This window comes from Xiphophorus couchianus, chromosome 12, assembly GCF_001444195.1.
Source record: "Xiphophorus couchianus chromosome 12, X_couchianus-1.0, whole genome shotgun sequence".
NCBI classification, from domain to species: domain Eukaryota; kingdom Metazoa; phylum Chordata; class Actinopteri; order Cyprinodontiformes; family Poeciliidae; genus Xiphophorus; species Xiphophorus couchianus.
Window position 1 is genome coordinate 26031485 of NC_040239.1, and position 16850 is coordinate 26048334.

At 38.2% G+C, this 16850-nt stretch overlaps 1 pseudogene; it reads right to left on the reverse strand.

The window, feature by feature from the left end:
• Positions 1-293: 293 nt before the first annotated feature.
• Positions 294-14152, reverse strand: LOC114154259 (glutathione hydrolase 5 proenzyme-like; annotated as a pseudogene).
• Positions 14153-16850: the final 2698 nt, after the last annotated feature.

The window sequence follows — 16850 nt, forward strand, 5'->3', positions numbered from 1 at the left end:
TTAATACACACTGATCCCATCCATGCATCAAGTCCAAACTTTTGTTCTAAGAAATGTATCCACTTATTCACTGCTAGTAACTGTTCAGATACCAGATGACATCCTAACCTTCAGAGGATCAGATGAAGGACATACAGTATATCGCAAAAGTGATATAAGTCTTTTGCAGGATTTGTTTGCTTACTTAATAAATTTCAGTTCATCTTCTATAGATAATTTTCTACCTTGGTGCCACTTTTAGGGAACTTAAAATCATGAAGCCTGTGAAAATAAATATTTCCTACTAAAATTGCTATAATGTTCATACTTTATTGCAACAAACACAAGAAATTCAATAAACTGTGGAGTACAATTAAAAGAAGGAATTACAGCTAATATTTAAAATGCAGTATTTCCACTAAACCGTCCCTGTTATGTATTCGTGAATCCTTTTTACAGGTAAAAATATGAAGTAACTGCGGAGATTATTTGGATTAGTACATTCTCTTCACCATCTTCAAAAAACCATTAATAAAAAGGCAAAAATATTTAAGACCATCTCCTACATAAAAATGTTTTTTTTCCCCCTGATAACATCTTGGTACAGTCTGTCAGCTCATTCCAGTAACATAAAGCCATGTTACAGCAAACACTCAGAAAACTGAAACCCGCTTCTACGCCTGTTGTTCAATGACGTTTAAGAACAACAAACAACTTCTGCTGCAGGAAGATCTCACCCATTTTCAGAACAACCCCCATGACCAGCATTACTGACTGGTTTTGTCAATAACCAGCTGCTTTTCCAAGTTTCCTGTCGTCAGACACAGCACAGATGGAGCCGTCCTTTTTCTCCACAGCGTTAACCACATTGTAGAATTTGTTTCCTAGTTCATGTCCAAGAGCCTCAAGATTTTTAATTAAAGTCTGAGGAGAAAGAAGGAAAAACGGGATGAGTTTAAAGCTATGCAGTGTGTTATCTGATGCTGAAAGAGTCACAAATACATTACAATGTTAAAGCTGGGTTCTAATTTCATTTTGTTTTCAGAGTCAACATAGACAACCGGAGTATCAATGGCCTCCTTGAGGCTCTTCCCAAACCAAAGGTGGTTGATGAGAGCCTGGAAGAGAAAGAAAACACACTGATGGGAATCTGGGTTACAGTACAGATGATCATAAACACAGAGGTGTGAGCATCAGTGTGCAGCAGATAATGCTAACTACTCTTAGTGTGATCGCCATGGACACATACAGAGGCTATTCCAGTCGTGATCATGCTCCCACCGCTCGCTCCAATCGCCAGCGTCCTCGACTTTGACTTCAGCACAGCAGGGGCCATGGAGGAGGGGGGCTGCTCCCCTGGAAACACAACACAAACAACTGCAGTTCAGACCGATCACAAGAACAATAGAATAGAATAGAATTACTTTATTCATCCCAGCAGGGAAATTATTTCGCAGTTACAGCAGCAGAGACAAGACACACAACAACCACCACTGAGTAGCAATTGTAGACAAAATAAAAATAAAATATAACATGCTGTCAATATAAGAAGCAACTTAAGAGCAGTCCTTGCAAAGATTCAAAAAATGCAGATATGTATATGTAAATATATGTACAGCAAGTGTGCCACAGTGCAGTTGTGCAAAATCGGACTGATTAGTGCAGAACAATGATTTAGCTTTTATTGTACAGTGAGATGGCATGTGGCAGGAAGGATTTCCTGTATCTGTCCCTACGACAGCAGAGCTGGAGCAGCCTATGTGAGAAGGTGCTCCGCTGTCTGTCCACTATGTGGTGGAGAGGTTGCTGTTTATTGTCCATAATAGACAGAACCTTCTTCAGTGTCCTCCTCTCCACCACAGTTTCCAGGGACTCCAGCCTTAGTCCCAGTACAGAGCCAGCTTTCTTGATGATTTTGTCCAGTCTATTAGAGTCGCTGGCTCTGATGCTGCTTCCCCAACACATAGCAGCAAAGAAAGTGATGATTAAAAATGCTTGCAAGGGCGTGCCGTGGTGGCGTAGTGGTTAGCGCGACCCATGTTTGGAGGCCTTGAGTCCTCGATGTGGCCGTCGCGGGTTCGAGTCCCGGACCCGACGATATTTGCAGCATGTCTTCCCCTCACTCACTCTCCCTTTCCTGTCAACCTACTGTCATATAAGGGACACTAGAGCCCACAAAAGATCCCCTGGAGAGGAGGGAGAAAAAAAATGCTTGCAATGGAGCAAAAGTCAATAAAGGTGACTCAGAGGGTGAACAACATGGAGTTAATCCTGATGTCTCATGAAATTTTATTTTACTTTTATGTGAGTTTAGGTCTACACTACACTACAGTGAACTGTATTTCCTGACTCTTGTTTTTTATTTTTTTCAGACTGTCAGAAATCAGTGACTGTCTCTGTTTCTCTGCACAAATCTTGTCTACAGATTTACGATTCCTGTGCAGGGACACAAGTTCTCCCACAGAGTTCTTCTCAGGGTGTCATGATCCCCGCCCTTCAGCTCTGCCTTGGCTGTGCTGATTGCTCATTGCCCTCACCTGCACTGAGCTGGTCCCTACTTAAAAACAGCTGCTCGTCACCAGCTCAGTGCGACGAGCAGCTGTTGCCACTGTCACAGCTTTCAAGCCTTGTTGTCTCATGTTTCAAAGCGTTTTCTGGTTTCTGATCCTGCCTGTTTTTGACCACAGATTTTTGCCTAATCCTTCTGCTGTTGAAAGTCCTGTTGCTGAACCCTGCCTGTCTCTGACCCTGCCTTCTGGATTTTCACTGCCTGAGACCCTCCCGTGCATGACCCTGGACCGTTTCATGACTCAGCTTCTGGTTGGTGGATTTTGTCCCTGTCGTGTGTTTGTCCCCTGAGACCCCCACAGATCTCCCCTTGTCCATTCACCGTACCCTCCCCCGGCTGAACTCCTGACCCCTGTGGATTCTTCGTCCCTGACCCACCAGTGTGACCACACTCTTCTACACCATTTACTTTTGTAATAAAACTTTTTGGTTAACCATCCTCTTGTGGCTGCGTTTTGGGTTCTGGCTGATTCTGCTTTTAACATCACACAGGGGATGTAAGGAAATGAGGGTGATTGTTTTCTGCAGTGTGCCCTCAGAATCAACCGTTCTCCATCTAGTTTCCTGAGTGCCAGGATTTCATATGTGAGCAGACTTTTCCGAGACAACGCTTTAACAAGGACTAAAGATCTTTTCACCAAGCAAACAATCGCTATACTGCTAAGGAGGAGTTTGTTGAAAAGTTTAAATTAACCTTTGATTTATCCATTTGTACAAGAGAATATTCTAAAAGCTTTGTGAAAATTAAAACAGTGAAGCCATTCAATGGTTTAATTCACCATAGTTTTAAAATAATCTCTTCATGAAAGCGTAAAAGACAAACTAAGTCAGCAGCGTGAACCAAAGAACTGAAAAGAAATTATTATTCTATTAATATATATACTGTAGATAAACTCTGGGAAAGAGACAATGGTTACAGTTCCAGACTTTGAAAATGTCAAAATCAGAACAAATGTTTTCTCCATCTCCATCAAATCAAGAAATGAGGCGACGACTGGCCAAAGAAAAGTTGCCTTCTGCATTTAGCTAAGCAAAAACCTGTTTTCATGGTTCATTGGAAACAAGTGAGAGGAAAGTTGAGCTAGCAGCTCAGAATATATCATCTGATGCAGAAAGGCTTTCAGCTAAATGCAATATCATACCATGAATCAATATCATGCATATCATGTTTGTCACATATGAAACAAATCACTAAACCTGAGTAGATAACAGAAGTGAAAGATGGGTAGAAACCATCCCAAAACATTGGAAATTGATTAAAATCCTGATACTACATAATAAAAAGTCAATATGACACTTTCAGGTGGAAGTTTACTTTACCATTGCAGTTATAAAGACAAATTATAGAAAATGTTTAAGGCCTTTAATTGCAAGGCTGAAAGTTGTTGCAAAAAATGATATTTGGATTATTATCGATTTAACTTAACTAATAAAAAGACATCATATTAATGTGATTACCTTTAGCGATATTAGAAATATTTGTACCACAAAAGTCCCGCAGCTGGTTGTTGAGGAGGATCCCGGTGTTTGGAGAGTAAACCTTGGAGCCAAATCTGTTAAAAAGATGTTTAACTCACTTTAGTATCATATTTTGGGATTAGCATGGCTAGCAATACTGTGCTAGCATTTAGAAACATGGATGTTATTTGGCTGAACAAAACAGCAGCTCTAAACGGAGCAGCCTGTTATGAATCGGCGGACTGTCAATATCAACTTACAGAGCATTTTATTCCACTGATAACATTGTTAGTTTGAGTTGTTTCAAATAGATCAGGTTAGCTAAAACAGGTGGTGTAAATCTGACTAGGTGCTAGAATTCACCACTCTGAGGATTTATTTAATCACAGTGATAGGGGAAGTATTATTGATTATAACCTCACAGAACCTTTCTTCAAAAAAGAAGCATTAAACCTTTAACGCTGAAAGTTTTAAAAGCCCCCAACATTTACAAATTCAACAAGTTCCATGACAAAAGTTTGATATTTGAAAAAGAGTAACTTTGCTGGGCTCTGCTGAGCCTTCCTGTTATCTGCTGAAAGTGTGAGTGAGAATTAATTAACAGCTTCTTACAGAACAGTGGTTACTTTGATTTAATTTGAAACATTTTACTGCAGCTTAAGTCTTCTTCTATCATCCACAATGCTTCTGTAGTGTTTAGTATGGCTCACTTACTGATGGGATGAAAACTAAATTTTGGAGTTCCAGCTGCTCAACGCCAGTCAAGAAAAATAAGCCAATCATCCTATTTCTTATTTCCTAGTACATCGCTATTTTAAAAAAAACTTTTTTATAAAATTTTTCTTACTGTTTTTTCTTTTTTTTACATTGTTTTTACATTTTTTTTACATTTTACATTTGATTGTTATTCTCCATGATTACATGTGAGTAGCACTTTGAGATTTTTGTTAATGAAAAGTGAGTTACAAGTTACATATATATATACATATATACATCTATGTATATATACTGTATATATACCTATATATATATATAGAGAGAGAGATTTGCTATATACTTTTATAAAAAAGAGTTGTGATATGCTAGTCATGCTGAGGTATGACTAGCAGATGGTAAGAATTATTATTATGCTGCTTGAACTGTTTTGTCCACAACTGGTTCTATGGGAGCAACAGTGAATCCTAAATCATTTTAAAAACACAGTTAACAAAATCATTACTGTTTACATTTTTTAGAGCACAGTTGTTCTCCCTTTGGTAGCTGATTTGATGAAAACAGCCTGTTATATCATCAATGAGTAAAATAAACTGCAGTTCTAGATCAGAAGATGTTTCTCTAACTCTTTACTCCCCAAGATTATCAGTGAGTCTCAGTTGGTCGTTACTTTGAAAACTGTCTATAGATGTTGAAGCAGAACAAATCAGATACTCACATGTCATTGATGCTGCTGGTGACGGCAACAAATGTTCCATATTGGTCCACCACAGACACGTGTGTGGTACCCACACTCTCATAACAGGCGTCGTTTTTGCTGAGTGTACAGTTGTCCTGTATGTTCTTAACTGAGTTAACATTTGCCATTTTCTCTGCCTTCTGCAAAAATTAAAGGAAAGAAAGTAATAATAAATAAGATTGTCAGTATGGGGTTTTTTTTAGAGGGATTTTGTAACCAGTTTTCAAACACTAATTTCAAAACTCTTTCACCGATTCTCTTTTGAAAAAAGAAGACATTTTTCTCTCTTTGGTAGTTACAGACCCATCTCCAATCTTCCTCTGCTAAGATCATAGAGAAGGTTCTGATCTGCTCTGGTTCAGTACAGCAAACTTGTCCACTTTCAGTCAGGTTTTTTGAACGTATCCTTCATCACATTGCACCCATTTCCAGTGTGTTACTTTGATTTCATTTAACTTTGCTGTGGTGTTTTGGATTTATTTTTGCTGTCTGATTTTATTCATTTGTTTAGACATTCTTATTCTAGAACTTCACTGTCTGTTCTTTAATGTTACTCTTAGTCAGGGGCACAACTACATACTTTCTGAGGTGTATGCTAGCATGTCCGCCGCCGCCCCCATGACATAAACTTGTACAACTCATCTTTAATTAAAGTATCAATAATAATAAATGTACATATATGTGAATAAATTGCTGCCTACATGGCAATTAAAAAAGAATGAAACAAAAAACAGGGCAAGATTTCATAATTTAATATATAAGTGAACCAAAGAGCCACTTCTGTTAGCCTGTGTCTAAAACCGCCTATGAGCTGCAGGTTTGAGTCATTTTGTTAGCATGTTTTCTATCATTCTTATAGCTTGACAGGAAGCCTGATCCAAACTGGCAACCCACATTCATAAAATGGTGAAATAATATTGACCACAAAACACTGTATCTATAAAATACATCAACATTTTTCCTAGACAATCCTAACAAATGTCTTTAATGTTCTCTTCACAATATTTATTTATTTACTATTAATCTATTTGTATGATTTGTTCTTTAAATTGCCATTTATATTATTTTTCGGTCTCAGGAAATGACTGAGGGATGAAGAGACTGATGTCTGGTTCTTTAGGTTCTGACGGGTCTGCGGTTCCTCTCCTGATCCATTCTGTCTGATATCAAACAACCCACTGAATATCGCCGACACATTTATTTTAATGCCCCTATTAAACTTCACTGTGATTGTTTAGCCCAGTGGTTCTCAAACTTTTTTCAGTGATGTACCCCCTTAAAAATATATTTTTAGTCAAGTACCCCCTGACACGGGCAAAACATTTTTGGAATTAAAAAGAGGTACAGTGCTGTAAAATCACTGTCTGATTTATTAAAGCCAAACAACTTATATTGGTAAACCTGACAAATACATCCATATTGCAAACATTGCATGGTTAAACAAAAAAGAAAACAGAAGACGGTGACCACCAGGAAGGTATAAAACCAGTCAAACCGTTTTATTTTAAAGGATATTGAAACTAAATACTGAATATAAAATTCAGTGCATGAACACACATTTATATTTTATCGAACTTTTTACAAAATAATTTTTCCCAAGACTTATTATGAGGAGCCTACTGATTTTTTAAAGATATTTTGAAAAGCTTCACGTACCCCCTGCAGTACCTCCACGTACCCCCAGGGGTACACGTACCCCCATTTGAGAACCGCTGGTTTAGCCTGTGTCTTCCCACTACCGTCTGTATTTTTGCCAGAGGTTTTATTTCTAAGGACGGTGTAGTATCGGGTGGACATTTTAAAAAGACGCTGGTTGATAGCAGCTCACTGCGGCTGCTTAGTGTCCGTCTCTATTTTTATGATGCCGACAATAATGTAGGCTTAGGTGACGTCTTTTATTATTTGAAGGATTCATCCCAGTTCTCCTCACTAATTGTAGTTTTTGATTTAAATTTTTTTTTTTAGTTCTGCTACAGACTTATGTTTCGTCTATCACCTATATATTTTATATCTTACTGTAATCACTTAAGATTTACTCTTCTCTATGATGGTCATTGCTTTCGTACCAGAAATAAAGACGTAGAACATCTCTTAACAAATGTACAAATGTATTCTATGCCATACATATACATCTGCACCGTTTTTTTATATTAGATTCATGCAGATCATCAATATTTCAAATTTTGAAAATATAACCTCATCCAACACTGAAGCACTTGTAAGCAGCTGAATATAAGTGTAGTAACTCGGCTGAATCTTTAAAATATTAATATTTCTGTTACTTCATTATGAGCAAACCACATTTCTCATTACTTCCATGTGATGACTTACATTTTTGGACAGATAATATGTTAAGTTGTGCTTCACACTAACTAAATTGTAATTGTAGCCATCTAGTGAAATTATATTTCTATTGTCCCCAAAAAGTGCTAATAATGTATGTGTTTTCCACATTTCAGTCAGTGTTCAATTTTTCACTTTATAAATTGCATAGTTGAAAAAGGACATATACAAATTAAATATGGAATATTTTATTAATTATCTGCCAGATAATTAATAAAATATAATTATAATAAATTATAATAAAAGACGTCACCTAAGCCTACATTATTGTCGGCATCATAAAACTAGCTGAGCATGGTGAAAAACGTAGACATGGCTGTAATGGGCCAGGAAGATACTGTTTTAAACTGGACCGATGCTAATCGAGGGCTAATAGTAGCTTAGCTAACGTAGACATGAGCTATTGCTATAGAAGGGCGAGAACTTTGGGTCGAACTACTTGAAACGTAAAACGTAATCTGAAATAATCTAAAAAATACGCATTACAACGGTCAGGAAAACGTGCAAATTTTAACATCCACTAACTTCGGACGGTAAACCACGAACATGATCACTCGGCTGACCCGCCATTCTCTTGTTTCTTCTCTCAGTTTGAATGAAGGCTTTTCCCAGTCAGAGCGGAATAAACTTCCGCCACCTAGTGGTTGAATTTTTTACCCAAGTAATTACAGTTGTATGGGTTCCAAATGCGGATTCATATATAAACAATCTTATAGTATTAAAAAGTAGACGTGGGTGTAATGACATATGTATTTTTCTCTCACAAAAATATGTCTAAGCCACGAGACAAGTAAAGAGAGAAATATGTATTGAACTGTGGAAAAAAGAAACAGTTCCGAAGAAAACTCAGATGTCCCAGCTTTTACTAGCATGTAAACGCACCATCTACACACAAATCTTGGAGCTTCCACCGAGGCGTGAAATGAGTCTCAAAAATAGTTGTGCACTCGTAACCGGATTTGTGTGTAACTGCAGTTTTGTGTGTGCGTACCAGGTGATTTGTGTGTACTTTTTCAACATGTATTTTATTTTTAAGGTTTACAAATCCTGTTACGCACGCACAAATCTTTTTACGCACGCACAAATCCTGTTACGCACGCACAAATCTTTTTACGCACGCACAAATCCTGTTACGCACGCACAAATCTTTTTACGCACGCACAAATCCTGTTATGCACGCACAAATCTTTTTACGCACGCACAAATCTTTTTACACACGCACAAATCCTGTTACGCACGCACAAATCTTTTTGACACTATTTTCACTCCATATTTATCCCTCCCCCGTTTTCTGTTTTGTGCTCCAGAGTTTTTTTCTGTCGCCCCATCTTTAGCTCCCTGTTGTTGAGTGCATTACTATAATTCAAATTTAAACTTAAAAAAAAAAAGAAAAAACGCTCCTCAGCGTGTTCTCGAAAGGACTCGTGCAGGAGGGGAGGGGCGCCTAATCAGTGCTGTTCCTCTGTTATTGATCATTAATATACAAACAGCTGTTAAGTACATAAAATACTGACTAGAAAAAAAATTCCCCACGTCGTTTTTGCGCCCTCTCTAGCGCCCCTATGGGTTGCATACAGTGCATACCCACTTTTTGCGCCACTGCTCTTAGTTCTTAGCTTTTCTATAAGTTTCTTATATCAGTTAATTCTGGAATACTCTGTAACAACCTGTGATTAAAGAACACGTTCCCCCAAAAAATCCAAGTTTATATACGTAACTGTGCTTATGCACACCAGCATGCAGTGTCCCTTTCTAAATCACAGTTGAAACTCAACGTTTGCGGAAAAGGTCCCTCCTCCTCTTTGGCCTTCTACACGTCCACATTCAACCATAAATGACCAATGCAAAGCACCTCAAGAATGTCAGTGTTTATTTAAAAGAGCCAGCTGATCAATGTCCTTTCATAATTAAAATGACAACCATGAGGAAAACATGGGAAAACAGAATTTCACTGTGGCAGAAAAGTGGTGTGAGCAAGGTGGAGAGTTGAAAATATTTTTGTTAGCTACAGTGAAGCAATGTAGCTCACCACTGGCATTTTAGGAGACCTACGGTATGCTCCTCAGCTGAGCGCTTATAGGTGTGAGTATTATTGAAATGCATCTCCTCTGCGCTTTGGGGCAGGGAAATGTGTTTAGGCGTCAACATGTGAGGGGGTGTAGCCACTGTAACCCCTGCAGGTTACAGTGAAATAGTGCGTCAGAACATTGGCCCTAACAGTTGGAACTCCACAAACTAGTTTTTCATGAACAGAACACACAGACTTTCTATTTACATACACAACTTCATTGTTATGTGGAGCCTTTACAGCAATACGGGTGCAGACAGTTACACCAATCAGATCAGGAAAACCGGACATTGCTGCAAACTGTCTTTTAATGTTGGCCTGTTCTCCTACAGTGTAGGGAAATCTGACTGGTCGTGTTAACAATAATATGGTGCATTAATGCTCTCAGTGATGGCTGTGATACCAGACCTATGGATAACTTCACAGAACTATGATGTTCCTTCATATCCACGGGCCATTTTAGGTTTGACGTAATCTTTTAATTTTACCAACACAAAACCATCTAATTCTGATTTCCAGCTGATTCTCTGTGTGATCTCTAACATCAAGTACCATGTGTGAATCTATGCATGCATACTTTTTATGGCAATGTTTAATATATATCACTTACTTGTGGAACGAAGCGTGGATCCCGAATACTCTTCTTTAGTTCACTGGCCTGTTTAAGAGCTTGAACATGGAGGTCATAAAAGTTGGTCTTATTTTCATCAAACTGATGGGCTGGTTTATTTTCATACTCTGTAAACAAAAGTAAGAGTTTATTTAGATATTTGTAATTTAGTTAATTGTCATGGTACATCTTTTCCTAAGATTGATCAAAACTATTTCTACATGAATTATTAGAGTAAATGTTCTAAAAGGTACTAAGTTGAAAGTACAGAGAAACAACAGCTCTATTGTCTGCATCCAGCAGGAACCTTTCATGAAGTCGAGGACGGAGCTGAGGAGTGATCCTCCTGATGGGGGTGGAGGTATGTACATGCGGTACTCCTTTCCCACAGGGACATCCAATAACTTATTCACTATGGCTTTATATGACTTTAAGTCATCCGGTGTGAGGTTTCCTCCTGGGCAAGAAACAGTGAATTAAATTATTTCTGCTGATCAGGAGAAAAAACATAATGAAAACCTACACCAGCCTTGATAAATTCTGGTGTTTAATAGATATGTAGCAGTCAAAGTGAGTATGGTGGAGCTTACACCATACACATCAAATCAGTTTGTTCATTTGTGATTAGATAAAAGGGCCATGCAGACACATAAAGACAGTTGTAGGAAACTCTAATGACAATACCTGTAACATTGATTAAATCCTTTGCTATACTTCCGGTGTAGAAGACGTCCGGTCCTTCGTTTTTGCAATCAGCTCCAAAGTGTCGGCCAGTTTCTCAAACTTGATCACGTCTCCAGTCTTCATCAAGGTTCCATTTTCATATGAATATAGTTTCCTGAGAAGAGGAAGAGGAAGATTTAAATATTTGTCCTTCATACCTCAGAACCAGATTGTGATTCTTATGGTCTTCCATACCTCAGGGACTCAGCTTCTTTAATCTCTGGCAGGTAGGAGCCTAGGACTAGAGGAATAGGGAATCCATTTCTGGCCAGCTTGATGGTCTCGTTGAACAGATCTGTCCAATTCAGTTTTCCATAAAGTTTGTGAGCTAATTCATAGCCTCGAATTTCCCCTGGAACTCCAATCCATTTGCTTCCTGCACAGATGGAGGAAGGGACAAAGTTTGAATATTTTCATTGTAGTTTAGCGTTATTCAATACGGGACAGAAAAAACAATTCCTGAAATGTTAAAACTACAAACATGTATTTTATTAGAATAATGTCATAGAGCAAATAAGTAAGTCATAAGCGGAAGCAAACTCAAAAAGGTTGCATTCAACCCTCCTAAGTAAATTGTTGGTTGAATGACTTTGGAGAGACGTAAATGTTGGTCGTGTCTTCTTTGAAAAATAGCTAAAGCTCAGTCAAATTTTTAGGTTCTCCCACAGATTGTCAATCAGATTTAGGTCTGGTCTCTTTTTGGTCCCCTAACATGTTTTCTTGGATGATTCCTTCGGTATTTAGCTCCATCCATCTTCTCATGAACTCTGACCAGCTTCCCTTTTCCAGCTGAGGAAAAAAGCATCCCTATAGCAAGATGTTCCACCATATTTCACTGTGGGGATGGTTTGTTCACGGCAGACCGAGCTTCTGGCACACAGAGCAGTTCTTCTCCAAGACTCCCCCACTCAGCACCACCAGAGTAATAGTATTGTTATGATTTGTCTCTGAAAAGAAACACCATTTTGGAGGCCTAAATGTATATGAAAAGGACCAAAACCTTTGCCAAAATGGTCCCCGTGTGAAATAGTTAAACACACACACCCACGCATGTACACCCCCACACACACCCTCACACATACGTAATATGTAATCCCCCCAGTGGCCAAAGTCAAGAGACAGTTGACTTTGCATATTTGCTTTGCATACTTGTAAACTTTGCATACTACTACCTACCATTAGCCTCTGAAGGTTTAGCAGGACAGGAGTACAGCAGATCAGATTTCACACTGGAAGGTGCAGTCTCCCTGGAGTTGATGATTGTCACATCACCTGTAAAGAAATGTTCACACCGTCACCATATTATCAGTAACTATTATTAAAGCAGTTCTGCTTTATGGAAATTGACTGTGTGGAAGCCTTTTTCTTACCAGAACTGTCCATTATGGTGAAAATGGCCCCCCCTCCGATCCCCGCGCTCTGAGGGTTCATGATGCTGGTGCACAGAAGTGCAGCGATGGCAGCATCTACTGCTGAGCCGCCTTTTTTAAGAATGTTGCTGTAAAATACACACTCATTATTGATGTGTGTATTTTTTTTACTTTTTTGTGTCAAAATGATTAACTATGCTCTATCATTTGTTTTTTGAAAATCAAAAAGTACTTTCATAAAATGATGAGTCTTTAGTAGTTAAATCAGGAAATGTCAATAAAACCAAATATGTAAAAGTTTCAGAATTCATAACGTTAATAAACTGAAAAAACATCCAATTTACAAAAACATCCAATTTACAAAAACAACAATTCTGGCCAGTTTATTTGAAATAAATTATTTTTATTTGTATCAAAACTAATATAGTTGCAGCAGTACTTTTGTTGTTGTGTTTACTTTATAAGCACATAACCAAGAGAATGGCATCTGTTGTACATTATCTCTTTAAATAATGCCCCGCCCCCATTTAGAGCACCAATCTGCTCTAAATGTTGTTTGGTACAAATATCTCCCTCTTTCAAATTATTTATGCTTAATAAATGTAGTTCATTCATTTATTGTCTGATTTTCACAGACTAGAAAGGTCCAGAGTTTTCTGTAGATATAGCGTTTGCATAACTCAATGAGTGCAACAACCTACTTTATGTTAAAAATCCATAATTTCCATGAAATTATTGATGTTTCACACATCAGTTTGGACTGTCTGCCACAGTTGCATGTTTTGGTTGCACTGTTCAGCAATGGGTAAATCTAATCTACATCTGTTCTAGACAAATAGAACATTTTTTGTCACCTCTGTCATCTACCAGTCCGTTTTCACTGCACTAAATAGTTAAGCTAACAGAAAACAGTGTGACCTTTGACTTTCAAATAGTTACAGTTTTTCCAAATATCTGACCTTTTCCAAAGCACTCTAATTTAGAAAAAACTAGTAATTAAAAAAAAAAAAAACATCTTGCAAGTTTTGTTTAGTATGTTAAATATTATCAAATAAAAATGATTTGATGGTAAATAAAATTTATACAAGGAACAAATACTGCAGCCACCATTTAATTACATTTTCCAAATTGCATATTAAAATTCAAATATTTTGCCTGCATAATTGAAACTTCACTACATATGGCTTCCAAAGCGTAATCTGGCCAGCAGGGCCAAAATGGCAAAAGCCGGACGTAAGCTGCAGCCAGCTGAGGATGATGTGTCCATTATCATATCACCATGGAAATGTGTGTATGCTGATCATTCAACCAGAGGCAAGTTCAGTTGTTAGTTTTTCTGACTACTGAAGAAAAGTGTTAATTAGCACTTACAGTCCGATCTCTGAGCACCTCACGTTGTCCGCAGCCACAGCACCTTTGGTGAAAGTCCCTCCCGGGCAATCGGGTGGATCGAGGGGACTGGGGCAATTGGGCCTCACAGCAAAATATATGACCAGAGCGACAAGAACAATAATTATCACCAGTGTGAAAACTGCTGCTGCTGCGTACACCTTCTTATTAGATCCCGCCATGATTCTCTGCTCTCACTGTCCCACTGTGTCTGAAGAATAAAACTGAGTGAGTGAAGGATTATGTACCTGGTTGGATCAGATGAGGCGGAGCCCTTCTTCACCTCCTACACTGACAGACAGTAGAAAAGGAAAGTAAATGTCACAGCCAAGGAGAGGAGTGCTTCAAATGTATTTTTGTCTTGTGGAGTTTAGTTTCATTTGGTGCAGATATGTGGAAAATGTAGCTGTGTGTGTTGTTTTTTGACATCAAACAATTTAGATGGTGTTTAATATTGTTGCTTCTTAAAGCAACAATCTTAAAAAAGGCAAATTGTTAAAAAAAGGTTTTTTTAACAAAAAAAAGTTTTTTTTAACAATTTGTCTTTTTTTAAGATTGTTGCTTCTTAAAGCAAAAGATTTTTTAACAATGTTGTGATTTGAGTTTCTCTGTGTGTTTATTTTGAGTTCCTGTATTTCTGAGTCTCCGTTTTGTCCTGTCGCCCCTTGTCTCTTTGTCGGGTCCTTGTCTGTCTACCAGTCAGTTGTCATATTTGTCTCTTCTTGTAAGCATCCATTCATAATACCAGTTGCTACCGACGTTGAGCCCTGGCTTCCGCTCAGTCGTGCTGCCTGGTGTTTTTGGATTTTGTATTCTAGCTTGTTCATCATTAAACTACCTTCATCTCATCTTTACCTGGGTCTACAAGCGTCTGTCTCACCACCACCTCACACCAATTCATGACAAACAATCTTTTTTTAAGATTGTTGCTTTTTAAAGCAACAATCTTAAAAAAAGACAAATTGTTAAAAAATATGTAAAAAAAACAAAACATATTGAAATGCTCTAGCTATTGCTGCTTTTCCAGGGCAGTCTTGTAAGACTTTTAGGCATGCAAGTAATTTACACCAGCAATGATAGCAATATTTTTTGAGATGGAGAAGAAATCACTCAAATGACTCAAATGTTCTTCACAGGTCAACATTTTGAACTATAAATAGTCTCCAACAATGACCAGATATTACTGAACCTGTTCTACAGGATGAAACAAGAAATGGTGCATAGTAAGAAAAAACAGTTGTTTTAAACCGGTTGTTACCGACCTTTCACTGTATGGCAGTGGGACATTTCACAGCAAAAGAGTATTATTACTGTTAGTCTTAATGTTTTAATACCAAACCTGAGCCCTTCCCCCCGCCGTCCCTCAAACCCAAAAAACAAAACATGGTAATAGTTTGTCTCAACGGAAATAGAAAATATCTTGTTAAATATAGTTGGTTTTACAAAACATAATTTTTTTGAGGCAGTTTAACAAACATTTGTTCGTTGCTAATGAAGGTCTCCATCAGATTCACAGGAGTCAGTTAAAGAATGTGCTCACTAATGCCTTCCTGGAACAAACAGGGTCATTCCTGGCATAGTTTCTGGATGCTTGCACCTTTGTCTTTGCATGTAAAACCTAAATTCAACCAGTTCTTTTACACAGCTGTATTTCTAGATAATCTCTTTAAATCTATGCCTTGTTTCTTCTGTTTGCAAGCTGACTCTACACAGTTTTAGACACAGAGTCTAAAAAAGGTAAATACTGTATTGTGCCTGTGACCTTTTTGGTTTTGCAAGGTTCTGTAGCGAGTGTTTGCCATTGTATCTTAACTGTCGGTCCAGTTTGGCACAAATGGTGTACAAAATCTGGAAAGTGATGAGGTCGTGGTGATGGCCATCATGAGGCAGAATTGGAGGATGGAGAGGAAGAGGAAAGGCCAACCATCGGAGAGGAACACATCAAGTTTGGTGTTGAAGCTCATGAGTATGCAAAAGAACAATGACAGAGATGTAAATGCTTCAAAACCAAACCAAACCGACCGACTCATCTTTTTCAGTAACAAACCTGAAAGTCAGCCCACTATACTGCACATCAAAAGGAATAAATGCTTCTTTTTACTTTATTAAAGCAAAAATATTAGTTTCTCTAACTTGTCTCACTGTAAAGCTCAAAGGAAAGCAATAAGCCATCTTTTGCTTGCAAGTCTAAAAGTTGTGGCGCGCTGCTGTAGTCGAAAGCAAAACTTGTAGGAAGCGTTGCAGACCTCAGAGTATTTTGAGTTGAACACAGGATTGAGACTCACTCAACAGTCTTGAGTGTGAAAATGCTGCGACTCTTTGTGCCTGAAATATTCAATGTTTGCCCAGTGTGTATGTGTGCACTTAAGGAGCAGAGATGCAGTTCAGCTGTTTGTCCTCACAAGTTTTTTGATTAACTTGTGAGGACACAAAGTAAACCTCTACATGTTCCCTTACTTTAAACTTGACTATTCGTCACTTCAGTTTTGTTTTATACAAAAGAATAATTGTGTCCTAACCCTTAAACCTAGTTAGTAAAACGTAGGGGGGGCTGCATACCGAATCGATAGTTTATCATTGAAGGACGTCGCAAAAATAAGCAAAGAAGGTTCAGCTCCTTAAACTTCCCTTGGACTTCCTGCAGGTAAACATCCAGAGGAGCAGGACAGTGTTTCTCGTTTGTGTGGAAAGTTGCAAAAACATGTTCAGGACCAGCAAAATCGACTGAGCACGCCCCTTCCAAACATGGGACCTGTGGAGATCTTCGAGAGAAGGCAGAGAGCAGCCGATGGTCTTCAGAGCAGATTTTACGATTCTCTGGAGAGTCGAACTGAGTTTTCTGCCATCAATGTAGTTCTCTACATCTCTGCCCTCCTCACACACAGAGAC